The sequence below is a fragment of the Ornithodoros turicata genome, chromosome 9 (genome assembly GCF_037126465.1).
Source record: "Ornithodoros turicata isolate Travis chromosome 9, ASM3712646v1, whole genome shotgun sequence".
In the NCBI taxonomy this organism is placed as follows: Eukaryota; Metazoa; Arthropoda; class Arachnida; order Ixodida; family Argasidae; genus Ornithodoros; species Ornithodoros turicata.
In genome coordinates, this window is record NC_088209.1 from 17,294,244 (window position 1) to 17,311,231 (window position 16,988).

General features: G+C 44.8%; 1 protein-coding gene across 2 annotated transcripts in view; it reads left to right on the forward strand.

The window, feature by feature from the left end:
• Window positions 1-542: 542 nt before the first annotated feature.
• Window positions 543-16,988, forward strand: part of LOC135368235 (glutamine synthetase-like) — a 40,624-nt gene continuing 24,178 nt past the window's right edge. For both annotated transcript variants that reach the window (XM_064601387.1, XM_064601388.1), the window contains exon 1: window positions 543-645. The gene's annotated coding sequence lies outside the window, so the exon portion shown is untranslated. The remainder of the gene's footprint in view (window positions 646-16,988) is intronic.

Below are 16,988 nucleotides of genomic sequence, written 5' to 3' on the forward strand. Positions count from 1 at the left end.
CTGCGGTACTAGCTAGCGTCTCTGAATATTGTCGTCTGCTAGCTTAAGGTATTCCAGATGACGTCCAGCACTTATTTTACATCATTACGCTGTCCCAAAGTTCCATGCATGTCCTACTCCTATATAACTGTAGGTCGTGCCTTCGTGTGTATATAATGTACACGACGAGTCAAGTCATAGCGCTATGAAGGACGGAGCACGCCATGATATGGACGTTGGTTTATTGGAGGTGTGCCATTGCCCAGCGTTCTGCCTGCCTATTGAGATGGGGGAGGGGGCGATCGCCCCTCCCCCAAAACGTCAGTTTATACATTGGATTTCCCTTTCTCACCTCGCCCACTACGCGCTCCGACAACCCCCCCCCCCCTTTTTTTTGGGGGGGGGGGTCTAGATTCGCCCCTGAGGCTACTGTAGGGTATGGTATGTAGGGTAAAATATACGCAAATTGATTTCCGACACTTTATTTTTTCTTTTTCTTTTTTTCTTTGCAGCAGAAGTGCAAATGGTGGACCACCTTAGGGCAACACGCGCCACCTACACCCTACGAACACCTGCTAGGAAGAGAAGGAAGTTCCAAACAGCGGACGCTGTGGGCGTTGTGGACGTGCCGAACTGAAATTCTGGTGATGGGTCTAAAATTATAAGGCAAGTGGACTTTGATAGAGGTGGGCATTTTCTTTCGTAGCGAGTCAGCACTTTCGCTGTTTCTGATCACGAACTAATTAAAGGACACGGGGCCGAAAAAATCGAACTGCTGAGCGGCTCAAAGCGTTACGATATTTTTAAATGTTTGTTTATGTATAGCTGCTTGAGAAATGTCGTCAACGAGTCTTTCGGGGACTGCCGGACAGGATAAAACGCGTACTCGGTATATCGACGCCCGCTGTTGCCATCCTCGCAATGACAATGTTCTTAGGTCTAAACATACTGAAGGTGCATATCAGTGGTATAGGGTAGGAGAGACTGCTAAAGGAAATACTTAAGGCGAAACGAACTGAAGTACCTCCAAGAGAAGTTGACACAAATGCGCAAGTGAGCTTACAAGCTCCGCAAAACGACAAATATCGTGAACACAACTTTTCGAGCGACTCTGCGATCTACGCTCCAATACTATATAGTTTAGCATGCCATGTACAAAGTTAGATCCGCGTCCTATCACCATTACCACCATCCCTTTTCTCGGGTAGAGGGAGGATGTCTTTGCGCAGGGGAGAGGCTGAAGTTTGGAGAAACCACGTGACTATAAGTGTGTGTCCAATCACAAAGCAGCAATAGGGGGTTACTCGTAGACCGGCTGTATGGGTCTCCAAAAGAAACCATGTGCGCCTCAACCTTGAAATGTCACCCTCTTGTTTGGGAGAGTGATCAATGAGGCCGGTAACAGGGGAGCGAGGGAAACTGGGGAGCTGCGCAGACAGCCGAACCAATTGCATAGCGTATTCCTCGATAGATGTACCCACAGTGTGTTAAAGTGACCACCAAAGTGGGACATGCAAAGCGTTGTCATTGTCGGAAATTCGTTTCGTATTTGTACATCACTTTGCCCAAGCGACGCACCCTTTCTTGGGCACTCTTTGCGTTCTTTTTTTATCTTCTCTTATCTTTTTATCTTATGTTATTTTTTACTTTCATCTTTTTTATCTTATGTCGAGCACCCTTTGCTCCAAATACTGTTCTTTGAGAGGCAATACCACCACCACCACCACACTTTCTCCGGGACAACTTTGCGCTGTATTCCGATAAACATTTGACGTATTTTCATGTTGCCGGTCTCCGTCGATAGCTTTTCGAAATAACGTCGAATGGATGTAAACATTTTACTAGTTTTCGTAATTCACGCTTAAAGAGTAGAGAAAAACGAAGAACTGTTTTACACTCCAGCTGCGAAGCATCCCGCTGAAACATTAAATTGAAGGTGAATTTATTGCTGCCCTTCCAACATATCTACTTCGCCGTTGTGTGCTAGAACACCGTAAAATGAGAAGATATGTGGCACGCTTTAGCACAATGTTGACTACTTTGGAAGCGAGATGGCAATAATAGTAATAATAATCTTTATTAACGTGTCCAAGAACAGCCAAAGCCTTGGTATTGCCGCACGTAGACAATACAGTACATAGGCGCCGACTGCGGGGGGGCGCGGGGGCCCTTGCCCCCCCCCCCCCCCCCCCCCCCGGAACATGAACTAGGGGGGGGCGCCGCCTCCCCCGGGAAGTCCCGCTAAGAGTCTGACACCAACCTTTGGGGCTCGGAGCGCCCGGGTCAAAAGAGCGAAGAGGCACCAACCCCAAAAATGCATCTTGCAATTTGTAAAATATGTATCCGCCCACCATACTCATTATCACAGTAGAAGGTGAGGCGAAGAAACACAGAGGATGACATAACACATTGACTGAATTTCGCCCAAAGCAGTCAGATCAATGAAACGAAAGCAGTCGAAAAGGTACCTGCAGCTGCCAGTGAGGTGCAACGGTAGAATCTCCGGAACGCATATCCGTTGGGAGCTGGTTCAACTCCCGCTGGTCCATTTCATTGACCATATTCATTATATTGCGCGCATTTCGGGTCAAACACCGAGGATTCAATGCATTTTGTTCCTTTCACTCAGTTTTCAAAGGCGTAATGCCTTCAGTTGTGCACATGTTCACTGTTTACGTTCTCTCTGTTTTTCTTTTTTTCTGTTCTTCCTTCCTCTTATTTCTATACCAGTTCTGCATACATCATAAAATCCCGCCAGAGTGTGTGATTAGTTTTGTGTTCTTCATTTTTCTTTCCTTTCCTTCTTTTTGTTTGCTTTTTTTCTTTTCCTTTTTTGTCTTCCCCTTTCACATTTTTTAGAATAACACGCCGACATCCATCTGGCTTACCTTTCTTTTCTTTTTTTTCTTAATAAACATATCCCCCCCCCCCCCCCCCCCCCCCCCCCCCGCCAGGGTACTTGTTCCGCGGTGCGCCCTTGCCCCCCCTGGGAAAATGAAAACTCTCCGCCTCTGATACAGTACCTACACATATATACATACATGTACAGGCGTACAGATGTATAGTACATGGCACCTAAGGGGAAGGGGACAAAAAACTGTACAACTTCACATGTTACTGAATGAACGCCAGAGGAGAGTTTTGAAAACGTTTGTGTATAAGGCTACCGTAAGAAAGAAAGTGTTTGTGGTTCCGTTTAGAGTCACAAATAAGGTACGCGAAGCTTATTTAGTGACTCTAGTTCCTTTCACTCGTAAGTCAGAAACGATATGCAACGGACCATGTCCCGTTCATTTTGTGTTGGCGTAAAGATGACAGCATATTTCACTCCCCGAGGAGGAATTTTTGTACTCTAGGGCCGCCTTGTACGATGATGGGTTGACCGGAGGGGTTTTCCCCTCACTTCTTTACGCAGCATGATAGTCCGATATCTCCCATATCTAATCGTCAAAGATTTGCTTTTCGTGTCTCTTGTGCTCGAACACGTTGCCGATAGCTGGGCTTTTGAGACAGTCATACCGGCTCTTTTTCCTGTTGCGGTTGATGATAAGCGTATAGGATCACTCTCACTGCAGGCTGAGGTCACGGAAAATTCCGCTTTGTCTAGAAAGAGCACATAGGTTTAGAAGGAATACATCAACCAGCGGCATGGTCGAGTGGTTAAACGCCGCCGATAGTCGGTGGTCCTAGTCACTCTCGGCGTCGTATTGTGGTGGTGGGTCCGAATCCTATAGACCTTTCCCTGTTCGTAAACAAATGACGTCATAGTGTTCGACAGCGCCACCAAGTTGGTAGGCTTGAACTATGCTCGAAGCTATGGGGGCGAAAGAGGTCGCGCCGGGAAACCACGGTCTTGAGAGGATTACGATGATCTCTGAAAGGGACGCGATCTTCGGTCCCACTTTTCTTTCAATAGGAGGCAGGGAACAAGTGCCCATTCGTGGAACCCAGCTTTCTCCTTCCGATCTGTTTCGGTTTCACTCCGTCTGCCAACGTTATGATGACGTTTTTCGGGTAGCGGTCAATTCGCCCCGAGTTCGAGTGGTGTCGGCGCGCTGCGGAGAAACGATGAACTACCGTAGTATGGGTAGCTTCCTCGCGTCGTCTGCTTTTAGAAGTTTATTTTCTGCGTTCATTACTGTAGGTGAAGCATTGGGGAACCGAACAGTATAGTACCACCGCGGCACAAGTGATCTCGGAAGGTGTGCTACTAGAAAGGTGACGGTGTCGCCCCCCCCCCCCCCTATAGGTCGATTTAGCAGCGAATACCATCGGCCTGAGATTGCACAATAGTGCAAGAAATTATCTCCCAACCATTTTCCCCCCTGTGTTGTCTGGGAAATTGCTAAGTTAGCTAAATTATATAGCCTTATTCCATCGAATTCACCAAGAGCACATATTTATGCAGACCATTCAGGAGACCACTTGCGAAGTGCAGTGACTATATTTGCAGTCCAGGGGAGTATTTCCGGTGTCAGGGGGATTAAAAAGGGGAGTAGTTGCAATCTAGGGGACTACATGTGCAATCAGGTGTGACCACTTCCCCTGGTTGTTTTCCTCTTTTCTTCCTTTCTTTTCTTTCTTTGCTGGGAATAGCAATCCGCCGTAGCGCAGGCTAACCTTTTCCCTCTTTTTTTATATTAAACATATTCCCCTCCTCCCCACTCCCATTTCCCTCGTTTTTTCTTTTTATTGTTATTTATATTCTTTTTCTTTTTTATCTTTCTTTTTTTTTTTTCTTAGAGAATAGTAGGACGCTCGCTACGCGATCACGAGAGGAGAGATCCAGAAGGCGGCACACATCTCAGTTTCCGAAAAAGAAACAGGTTTGAAGTGAAAAGGAAATTTCCAGTGGAAAGCTACGCTGGATGCCGTTTGTTTACGATTTCTCGAATGATATGGCTTCCGCAGTCGTGACTCGTGAGGCACGCATTGGAATTGTTGCAATGTCTTCTTTCTTCTCTCTCTCTTTTTTTTGTTTTTTTGTTCTTTTAGGCATGCCTGCATTATTTCCTTTCTTTATTTTTGATGCCGTACGGCATCAAAAATATTTTCTTTTTTTATATATTCTTTATTTTAAATAAATATTTTCTATATATAATAATTTATATATTTTAAATAATTTATATTTTATTTTAATGTATTTTAATAATCTATATATTTTCTATATTGAATAACTGTTTTCTTTATTTTTGATGCTGTACGGCATCAAAAATAAAGACTGGTAGGTGGAAGGCCTTGAACAGGATCATGCAACTCAAGAACATTGATAAGACACATACGGTCCACCCCTATTGCACTCGACTTTCAGTACATTGTGCTGCTTGGGGTGTTTGTACTCGGGCAAAGCAACTGTAGCTGTGAACGTCGTAGAGAGAGAGTGTGTGTGTGTGTGTGTGAGTATACATCAAGGAATAGTGTTAGACGCAGGAGGGTTAATACGCGTCATGGGGGGGGGGGGGGCGTGCGGTGGTCTGGGTGCGTCAGGGAGGGCAGATTCCGACATGCTCAGGAAAGTGTGTATCAGAAGACGCACGTGACGATTTGCAGCTTTATAATACAGGTCCTCTCGACCGGTCAAAAGCGTAGTGGCTGTTTTTCCCCTGACGTCACAGCTTGATGCCTTAGTGCCGCCCGACTAAAACGGTTCTCGCAGTACGTGTTTTAGACACGGGCAATAGCGCTTTCCATCGCCCCATTAAAATAGGCGCTTTCCTTTTCTGGAGAATGTTGCAGTGGAGCTCTCGAGAAGCAGCGTTCGCTGCTTCTGTTTTGTTAGACCGTGTATTTCTTCACTGGAAACCCGGAAGGCTGGCAACGACAGCGTGATGATGTTTCATGATGACGTTTCTCGGGTAGAGGTCATTGGCAAGTACTGTGCGGGTATGAGAATCCCACAAAATGTTACACATTGGCACATGCTGTACAGGATCTGTATTTTCCGCGAGCGATAAGCGATTAAACGTCAGTATCTGAATTGAGCTGTGCAGGGCAATTAAATACATAGAGAAAGAATCGAAAAATGTATAGTCTAAAATGCTATTCATATTTTCACATTATGGGGGTATTCACACAGAATGTTATGCCACCGAAATTACGGGGAATATAACTTTACGTTGAAACCCTTCCGGAGCAGAATAAATGCTTTTAAATTTGCTTTTGAATAAGAACCAGAAGAATGGAAGGCCTACCTGCTAATTTAATTTGGTTATATGTACAGCTGAGCGCGGGTGCGGGTATACCCGCGGGTACCCGCAGTTACCCGCACATCCTCACGCTCCTCACGGACCGCGGACAGGCCACCCACAGGCTGGTGTATCGTGCTCGCATCGTCATCTTCATTACCCAGAGGGTGAACAAGAAAACGGGAGTCCGAGCTGGCTGCCGAGCGCCTGTATACCGCTCACTTCCCCTTGCGGGTCCCAATGCGGGTATGCGGGTATACAGACAGCGCTGCGGGTGCGGGTCACACACGCGCGGGTACGGTGCGGGTGCGGGTCCAAATTTGCTTACCCGCACTCACCTCTAATTATACAGGGTGTCTTTTTTTAGGCGATACATATTTTTAATTAAAAAACTATAAGGGCTATAGATACGCTGTTTTCACTTCTATCATCTCTGGGCCGGCGGACGTTCTTGGCCATATGTTGCTCGGCCGTCAAAAGACTAATTACCTAAAAATTGTTAATTAACTTTTTAAGTATAAAATATACGAAGTCGTTCCAATGACAACAGCTGTTCCTTTCGATGACCTGATATCGTAGCAGTTTTCAGAACAAAACCCCAAGCAGCAAAATGTACTGAAAGTCGAGTGCAATAGGGGTGGACGGGTAGGTGCAAGGCCTTGAAGCGACTCGTGAAACTAAAGAACATTGATAAGACACATACCGTCCACCCCTATTGCACTCGACTTTCAGTACATTGTGCTGCTTGGGAATCCATTCGGTAGATCGCCCGAAAAAAAATCGTGAAGGAACACCATTGTTTTCTTTATTTTGTTCATTGCGCATCTCGAAAGACCCGTCTTTCCATTGCCCCCAATGTGGAGAGGGTGAAAGAGCACACTGTCGCCTCTTGCATCCTGGAAAAAGATTAACAGGAAATGCAACGCAAGATAAGGGCAGTTCCGATAGCGTCACCCGTACACGTGTTTTCGTTTAGTTTCCGCAAATTAATGCTCATCTTCGACGCATGAGGCGGCACTGTAGCGGCAACTTCGACGCATGAGGTTCCTTCACCATCTCACTTTTGGGGGCGAAGGAAAAACGCGTCTCGGAAGATGCGCAATCGGAAGAAAATAAAGAAAAAAAAGGTGTTCCTTCACGAATTTTTTGTGGAAGATCTACCGAACGGATTTTTGTTCAGAAAACGGCTACGATATCAGGTCATCGAAAGGAACAGATGTTCTCATTAGAACGACTTCGTAGCTTTTATAATTAAAAAGTTAATTAACGATTTTTAGGTGATTAGTCATTTGACGGTCGAGCAACATATGGCCAAGAAGGTCCGCCGGCCCAGAGATGATAGAAGTAAAAACAGCATGTCTATAGCCCTTATAGTTTTTTAATGAAAAATCTGTATCGCAAAAAAAAGAAGACACCCTGTATAAGTGACGTTCATATTTGTGCAAAGGAGCTATAGAAGACGCGATGTTCTAGGTTTCGCTCAGTGCGGAGCAGGACAGCCTATAATATTCCACAAATTGCCCGGTGTTACAGCCTGGAAATTGCCATACTGACTTCCGCCCTCCCTGTTTCAAAGAAAATCTCGAAACAATCACCAACACAATATGAAAGCGTTTCTAGATTAGAGCACGCGCCGAAAACGTTACGATAACCGACTATCAAAGCCAAGCTCAGCAAGGGACGTGATGTCATCCACTTCAGATGAACATCTTCTGTTCTACTAAAGCTCGATAATGAGATATATAACGGAGGTCTGAAACGATGGGACTAGCCTGACGGCGACAATTTGGCCGTTATCTCATCCGACTGGAAGTGTATCTTATCGCAGGATCCGTTCCAATTATTTGCTGAGGCGGCTGAGGAAACCTCATAGTGAAGTGGTCAAGCTGTGCTGGATGACAATTTCACCAAAATCATGAAACGATTATTAGATACGTCTCGTAATTACGTCGTATATGAGGTAATTTCGAAAGGAACAGCTTGGCCCAAAAATTCACTTGACTGGTCACCTATACCTTCTGTTGAAGTTTCGTATGGCTACCCGTTAAGTACGTCATTAAAATATTTAATGGGACTCGACACCCTTCAGCGTGGATAAACTATCCGTACGATTCCAAAACCGCGGGGAATTGTTGAATTCACGTGAAATATGTCTTGGTTGGCAGATTTCAGTATAGGACTGGAATCTCAGAAAATGTCTCTATTCGATAGCCCTAGTAGTCTTGCGTCATATTTTTATTTATTTATCTACTTAGGTACGTCAATGTGCTTCGTCCTGGCTGCGCTCGTATAGTTCTTTAGAAAATTAAATTGAAAGTTAGTGGCAACACTGTGTCGAAATCGCCACCAACAACGCATTGCATCAAGTACGGTGGCAAAACTACGTTGCGTGCGCATAACACTGGGTCTACACAAAAGAGGCCGGCTACGTGTTGGCTACGCAGTCATCACGAGCAGTACGCCAGTCGGGAACATAGATCACTGTTGCCTGACAACTTGGGGATTATTTCCCACCAGACGTCGCTACGAGCAATTTTACTCGCAAATTAAAAATTATTGAGCATTCCTTTTGTGTTGGCGTCAAGGTAACTGCATATTTCGGTAGCCAGAAAAAATATTTCGGGATGAGTTCGATGGGAACTTTACATGGGGGGAGGAGGATTTCGCCCCCTTTTTCCTCTCCCAAATGCACTACCAAAGGTACGGTTTCGGGAGGGGTTTCAACCCCCCCCCCTCCCCCGGCTACGCCACTGGTATACATTGCATTCCGCTAAGATAATTTTTTTTCCCGGCATTCTGGATGTCGAAGAACTTCTTGTTCCTGCCATTGTTCGACCAACATATATTAAATACCGAATCGTACGATGGATATCGTGCGTGTTGTCAGAACGTTCGTTGTCTTCTGTCAGTAGCTTGAAGCACGTTCAGTGGAAACTCCAGATGTCGGACGTTCTTTCGGACTCCTGATAATGCAGTAACTGATGTATTCATTTGAAATTGAAAGCACTATACACGGTATGTGCATGCATATAATAATGGTATATACAGGTACACTTACCTGTTGGCTTTTCCAGCATTTTCCTGTTTGTTTTTAGGCATGAGTGCGCGTGCATATTTTAGTTCGTAAAGTGCGGTACTGATTTCAGATATACTGCAAGGAAAGACAGTATTGAAACGAATACTACGGGAGGGCAAGAAAAACACTCGAGAACCTACAACGCCCAAATACCAATGAAATTTATTTAAATAATTAAATATGATTTAGAATTTAAATATTAAGAAGCGAAAAGGCAGTTTATTTCACGAGTTGGGCGGTACCAGTGACGAAATTAATGATTAAAGAAGGAAATCACTGAAAGGGTTAGCCAGCTGTAGGACTCGAACCCACAACTTCTGGATTACCGGTCCAGGGCTCTACAAAAAAAAAAAAAAAATCAGTTGCCATCATGATACCAGTGACATTTTAGTCAGTAGCATATCCTAGAGACCGCGTAGTAATAAATGGTTAAATAATGGTAATAATTGGTTAAAAGTGTGTCGTAATTATTTTTAAATCGCCAGTTGGGGGTTGATACAGGATGTCACGTGACATTAAAATTACTGAGAACATCGTTCGAATCCAATCGATGTCCATTGCAGAAACGTTCTTGTAATTCCATACTTTTACTTCGGAAATACTCTACTTCGGTTCACTTCCTGGATAATTGGATCTCACGGCGCGGTCACGACACGGCGTCTTATGGCGCCTACGACTGCAACATCAGTGAGCGGCTGACCTTGACATATGTTTTCATGTTTTTATGTTTTGCGCGTGCGTAGAACTGCCAACGCTATCACTTACGTACGCAAAGGCGATAGCGTACGATGTTCTAAAACTCTCTAATGAGTTCCCCGGACTACGGACCCGCTGGGCGAATATCATTCGCATGTATTGCCATTTGGTTTACACCGTACCCCTGTCACACGAAAGTAAAAGTCATTCACTGCGAATGTCATTTTCGCTGGGAATGACATTCAATTTGCCGTGTGACAGGGATGGGCTGCAGTGTCCCGAATCGCTACTCGCCAGTTCTCGAGGATGGCCCGCGGAACGCCTGCGAGGTTCACTGGCGTGACTGCGGTCGGATGAATATTGTCCATGTGGTTCATTCGACCGGCCCGTCCTTCGCCCAACCTGCCTGCATCATTCGTGCCCTCTTCCCTTGACATCATTTGTTCTCCATACTGTGCCTGTAATCTTTGCAAAATCTCAGCTGGTTTTGACGTCAGTCTCCTTCACGAGGAACTTGATTATGTATCGCTGTTCCAGACACACTGCTTTGCAGCCGTGATAGCTGCACGTGCCGCTGACCCGAGAAGGATTGCACTTCGTCCTTCGAAAGTTTTTACGCAATTTACTTACTGACTTTTTATCGAGCAAGAGTGTCGATCAAGCTTTAACGACCATCGTAAATAGCAGTGGCATAGATATGTATTTAGATTCAGGGCATAGATCTCAGTGCTGTTCCTCCCCAAGCAGCACAATGTACTGAAAGTCGAGTGCAATAGGGGTGGACGGGTAGGTGGAAGACCTTGAACGAACTGGTGAAACGAAAGAACATTGATGAGACGCATACCGTCCACCCCTATTGCACTCGACTTTCGGTACATTGTACTGCTTGGGTCAGCTGGGCGCGTCACACTGTGAGGAGGAAGCCAAGCGCTCTATCTTAGAACGTCACTTCTGAGGACTACTTTGGCGCACGCTTATCAAGGGGCGCTTGTTGCCAATCCCAGCTGCTCTTAACGCCCGCACACCTATCTAAATGGATGTTCTCAAGCGACGCTTTCCAGACAGCACTTACCGTGCTCGTCTCGTTTCTAGCGCCGCGACACCATTGCTCCGTCAGAGGCGCGTCATGACGTGCCATGACGTGCCATTTGATTTGACATGCCGCAAGGACTTTCTGTTCAACACCGTCCACCTTCTCACTCATCGGGCGCCGACTTTTCCAGGGGGGTGGGTGGCCTCCGTCCGAGAAACCTACCCTCCTGCCACTCAAGATGAAAGTTACGAAGGATGTCCGAAAACTCGAACATGATAATCTTGTAAAACTTTGCCTCGTGACACGGAATTCTAGACACCCTGAAGCGTAGATCACTCTGTTCTTAACTCATAGCAATTTTTGGCGCATTATAGCCTTGGTCGCTGCTGCGCCACAAAACCATGATGATGATGATGACGATCATCATCATTTAATTGAATTTTAAAAGCTGTTGGCTATAAGGGACCCAGTGGGGGAAAATATAAACTGCTGCGATAGGAAACGTCCTCTCATACCATCCCAGGGAGTCAGGAAGGGGAGTATGTAGTGGTATAGACGAGGAAGAAGTTAACCTCTACCAGAGAAACGCCATCATGACGTTGGTAGACAGACTGAAACCGAAACAAATCGGAAAGGGGTGGGCTGGGTACCACGAATGAGCAATTGCTCGCTACCTCCCATTGAAAGAGAAGTAAGACCGCATGGCCATCGGGCGCGACCTTGCATCGCGTCTAGCTTCGAGCATAGTTCAGCTCTACCAAAATGGTGGCGCTGTCGAACACTATGACGTCATTTGTTTACAAACGGGGAGAGGTCTATGAAGGACAGAGTGGAGCGGTTCAGCATTCCCCTCTCCAGTAACCTGTAGAGGCACTCGCGTCGTCCTCGAGATGGCTGAGGAAAGAATGATTGCCGACGACTCAACCTGCTTCTTCACGCTTTCTTCCACGAGGCGCACGTTTCAAGAATTGTACAAATAATACCCCTGTCACACGGGCATTTTCGATCCTGCTCGACCGAACCTGCTTGAACCCAATGCAGATCGTATGGTGCTACACGGCCGCTTCCAAGCAGGATCGAACTTTGATCCTGCTTGACTCAAGACAGTTCCCATAACAGGATTGAGAATTTCAAGACTGCTCGACGGACGCCATTTGCATCCTCGACCCCGGTGAACTGTCATAACTTAAGACGGACATGCGCGCGAAGCTACAAATGATGCTTACATCGGTATACGATAAATTACCACTAATATCGCTGTTATATAGGAAACGCGAAATTAAAGAGTTCCGTTTATTCATTTGCACAAGTCAACCATTCAATGCGCATTGAAAGTGGCCGTGTAGCAGCGTCAAAACTCGAGCGTGCTCGGGAAGTTCGATGCAGATCGGATTCGAGAAGGATCGAAATGCCCGTGTGACAGGGGTATGACTCGTGTGCCGTTTCCCGCGGTCTTCGTTTTCGTTCACGCCGCTCCTGGGACAGCACCCCTTTTCTCTTTGCCCTCTAGGCATTCAGTCTTCATAATCGCAGTATTTATTACGGCGGAGCTGGGCAGTGCTTGTTGCTGTTTGAGTTCTGCAAGCCGGGAAACTCCATTACCTACGAAGGTAGGCATCGTTTCGGGTCACCGCGAAACATATCGGCTGGCTGCTGCTACTGTCAGTCAATAAGTGATTCTACAGGGGTCCGCTAGGTGGCTGTTGGCCGGGGATCTCGTTACGTCACGCCCTTTTCACGAGTGAAGGAGTTTTTAAACGTGTGTGGAACAGACAGACAGGCCTCGAGCGCGTTCTGTACATGTACTCGTCGTTCTTCCGCAGGAACTCATTTTGCTCGTTGCAGAACACGCGACAGAAAAAAAAGTAAATAGATAAATAAAAAATTGTGTTCACCTCAGCGTGCTCCTGAAGAATGTTTTGATTGACTGAGACAGTCAGCCGAGTGGCGACACACGAAACGCAGAAAGGCTTAATCAGAGTTACTACTGAAAGGCTGCGTGTGGATGAGCGCTGTCTCGGTTTTATATCTCAATTCCGTACCGGGATCCCGAGATTTGTCCGGGAAAATTCCGAAATCCTGGGGCTTCAAAAATAGCCCGGGATTCCTAACATGCTCACGTGATGGACTATCTACTGTGGCATAGCGTCAAACAAGAGCAGCATTTCCGCTGGGTGACCCAAGATGGGCGGGGAGGGGGGGGGGTGATTCAATCCCCCAAAGTTGTACAGTTTGTAGTGCATTTGGGAGAGGGGAAAACGAGGATTAAATCCTCCTCTTCCAAGTCAATTTCCCGTAGAACCCCTCCTGAAAGATTTTTTGGCAACATTATATAGGGTAAGGTGGGGCAAGATGAGACACGGGGCAAGACGCGACATTTTGTGCTCGACGCCGCCTGTCTCAGAGACGTGTTGCTCCATGGGCTTGAAACGTTACTCAGAGTCGGCTCTGCATGTCCGCTTTATTGCACGTGAGAATTGTCCTGACTGGTGAACGCGTTGAAGAGAAAAAAAAAATCGGTTACTTCTGTCTGGAATGTAAAGACCCGCGAAAAAGGCGCGATTTTCTGTAGTCCTTTTTCTTGTCATCTGTGCAGCAGCGTTTCGCAGGCTTATTTTGTCAATGTTAGTCCACATTCTATTTCTTTATTCGTTCATCTAGATATACGCAAAATGTTGGCACTCTTGGTTATCCGATGTTGAACAGAAAAAATAATGCATGCGATGATATGAATGGGGCAAGACGCGACAGTTTAATGTAATTTAAATTTAATGCGATTTAAATGTAATGTAATTTAGAAACGGATAAGTCAACTATTAGGTGGCTTTATGCTTGTTCCTCAGAGATTTCTTTTTTGCGTATTGCCCAGGATTTTCCAGCAAATGTTCCTGTTTCCTAGGGTATTTCCAGCAAAGCGGAAGCGCGCGCAAAAGCGGGCGACCAGCGACACATCACACTGGCGGTGCCCTGTTTGCAAAGGACGGTGACGCAAAGTAGGACCGTGTTCTGTGTGGTTTTATTGCACATCATATGGGCGGTGGACTCAAGGGGGTAGTGTAGGGGTCCACGGGCTTTACTTTGTCTGCTTGGATTGCAAAAAAACTAATTTGTATAGTTCATTACCACGGCGTGTCTCATCTTGCCCCGAGGGTTGGGGCAAGATGAGACAATCTGCATTTTTGAATTTCTTGTTCCGTGTTTATTTTAGAGCGGCTACGTCCGTTCTGTATATATAGGTCGGAAGCTCTAGACCCCTGAGAATGTGCCTACGGCTAGTTTATTTTTTTTTTATTTAACACGAATAATAAAAATTTCGTATGCAAATACAAATTTCTATCTCATCTTGCCCCACCTTACTCTACTTGTGAACCCTCATTTTTTGCCGTAACGATATCTCTTTGGCTCGCACTTGTTGTTTGCTTTCCACAGTCAATGAAGCCATGAATACAGATATGGCTATGATAAGAAGCCACTCAGAAGATAGCCACTGCACACATACACTTTCCTATCGTTCGCTAATATGCTTGTCTACCCTGAAGCTTATAGAGATGTTTGACCGTAGTCTCGTTTACCCTGTAGGTCGACGACCATTTCTGGGAAGTAGCTTCTTCTGCACCAAATGAAACCGTTTCCCTATCCCGTTCCTTGTCCTTCCTGTGATTACAGCATGTACGATAGTAAGAAAGTATTTTCATAAGCCTCGCAGTCCGGGCTGTGCGAATGTCCAGATTTTTCGAATAGTGAAATTGGAATTCAGAATCGAAAATGGAACTCTATACTCTATAGTCATTACGAATACAAGGAACGCCTCTTACGAACCGAATATATTTGAATAATTCCGAAGCTATACAGGGGTAAGGGGTATTTGTTGTGTACTAGGTTGTGTACCGCTTTACCGGTAATAATACCGGTTGGTGATAATACCGATGATAATACCGATGATAATACCGGTTGTATGTATGGTACCGCTTTGGTAAATTTTAATCAAACCAAAAAGTGTACTGTACAATATTGCTATACAGGGGTGAGTGTTATTTGCTTTGTAGTACTGAGAAAACTTTGAAAATGATTGCGTAGTTACAATCCTCAGGTCTGCGTTGGGGCGTTTGTTTGCGAGTTATGAGCGTAACCTTGACTTCACAGAAAACACCTGCTCGCAGATACGTATGTTAACACAGGTGTCTCGCGACGTATAGCCACGAATTATTATTATTATTATTGTTGTTACTAAAATTGCGCGCTGTTTCACACCTATTGCATAATCTAAAATCCTATGTACCTTACTCTGCACTAAAAGTGATTTTGCAGTCCTTAGGATACTCAAGTTTGCGATATGGTATTACATTATTTTCTAACTGTTCTACGGAATGGGGGAATAGAATTGATCGCGTCCTCAGAACTGCGCTTAAGAATTTATCGTATGGGCAACTTCTTGGGTCAGATTTGGAAGGTGCTCATATGTTCCATTTACACAGAATGTCTTCCTTTAACGATCTTCTTATTAGAACTGTTGTGTTAAAATTTTATTGGACTGACATGTTTAAGGCCAGTCGTCCATATTATTATGGCTTCAGGTGTCCTGAAATTTACTATGTACCACGAATATTTACTAATTATGGTAAGGGTTTGCGGCGCCATTACGTTCCTAATATATTTAATACTTTGCCTACTGGTTCGTTGGATTTGATGTCAATTCGAGCTGTTAAGAGTGTTCTGGATGCGTTGCTAGACTGATAAATTAATGGTACTGTTACTGTTATGGTATTGTTACGGTTACTGTTACTAAGTTATTGTCTATTTCGAGCTGATTAGAGTTTTTAGGATATGTAGCTAGAGTCATAAATTAAGGGTGTTGTTGTTGTTAAGGTATTGCTACTGTTACTGTTGTTAGTTAGTGTCCCACTTGATTGCCGTGTCCTGCCCACAAACCGTTATGGTTTAGGTGGACCTTATGATATGTACAAACGATTTCACAGATGATAATAACACTTCCAATTCCAATTATTATTATTATTATTATTATTCTCTCCCAACTAGAGGATGGCCTCTCATTCTAATCTCCCGCTTTTGCCCGAAATCCCCTAATTAAAGAGTTTATTAATGAATTTTAGGTAATTAGTCATCTTGTAGTTGCATACTTTCTTCGAGAGGATGTCAGCCTATGGGCCGTAGAACTCAACTGCAAAAACGCCATCTATTTTGCTCTGCTAGTTTTCTTAATAAAAATTATGTAACGAATAAAAATAAACACCCTGTATATCTATAACCAGAGAAGCGGTATACCCAGAGCAAGATACTTGCTTCACCCACATTCATTTCCAACAGACGCCACCGTACACACAAAACGAAACCATGTTACTGCAGGACATGCTCCCTCGAACGACTGAGCAGTGGAACGCGCTTCCCAAGGCAATCATGCATGGATATAATGACACTGAAAGATCGTCGAGTAGCCTTAGTACGCTCCTCTCTCGTAACTAACTTTGCAAAAAATAAAAAATAAATCACTAATTAAACTTATTAGTTACACTTAAACTTATTGTCTGTCCTTCTGTACTGCAAGTATTTCCGAACTACGTGTTATTGAAACATTGTTCCTGTGTTGGATGGGAAGTTTGTAGCCTGATTGTTTGTATTTGTCTGTCTTGTTATCGTTCGAGTAGAGTATTGGAATACACGTTAGAAATTGGAATTATTGTCGTCTTGTTGCTGTATTATACGGCCAACTACCTACTCTGGAAAATGACGGTACAGTCAAACCCCTTTACAACGAAACTCAGGGGACAGCCAAAAAAAAGAAAAAAAGATCGCACATTAGGTATTTTCATTAAAAAGGATGTCCATTATTGGACCTATAGGGTTCCAGCGGGACCGCAAAAAAAATTGCTGTAGCGGTATTTTCGTTAAAAAGGTGTTCGCTATAAAGGAGTTTGACTGTACACGCTATGCACGCTAAACCCCTACTCTAATGCATATGCACCGTTGAACATGAGGGAACTGATGTTTCATGATATGCGCT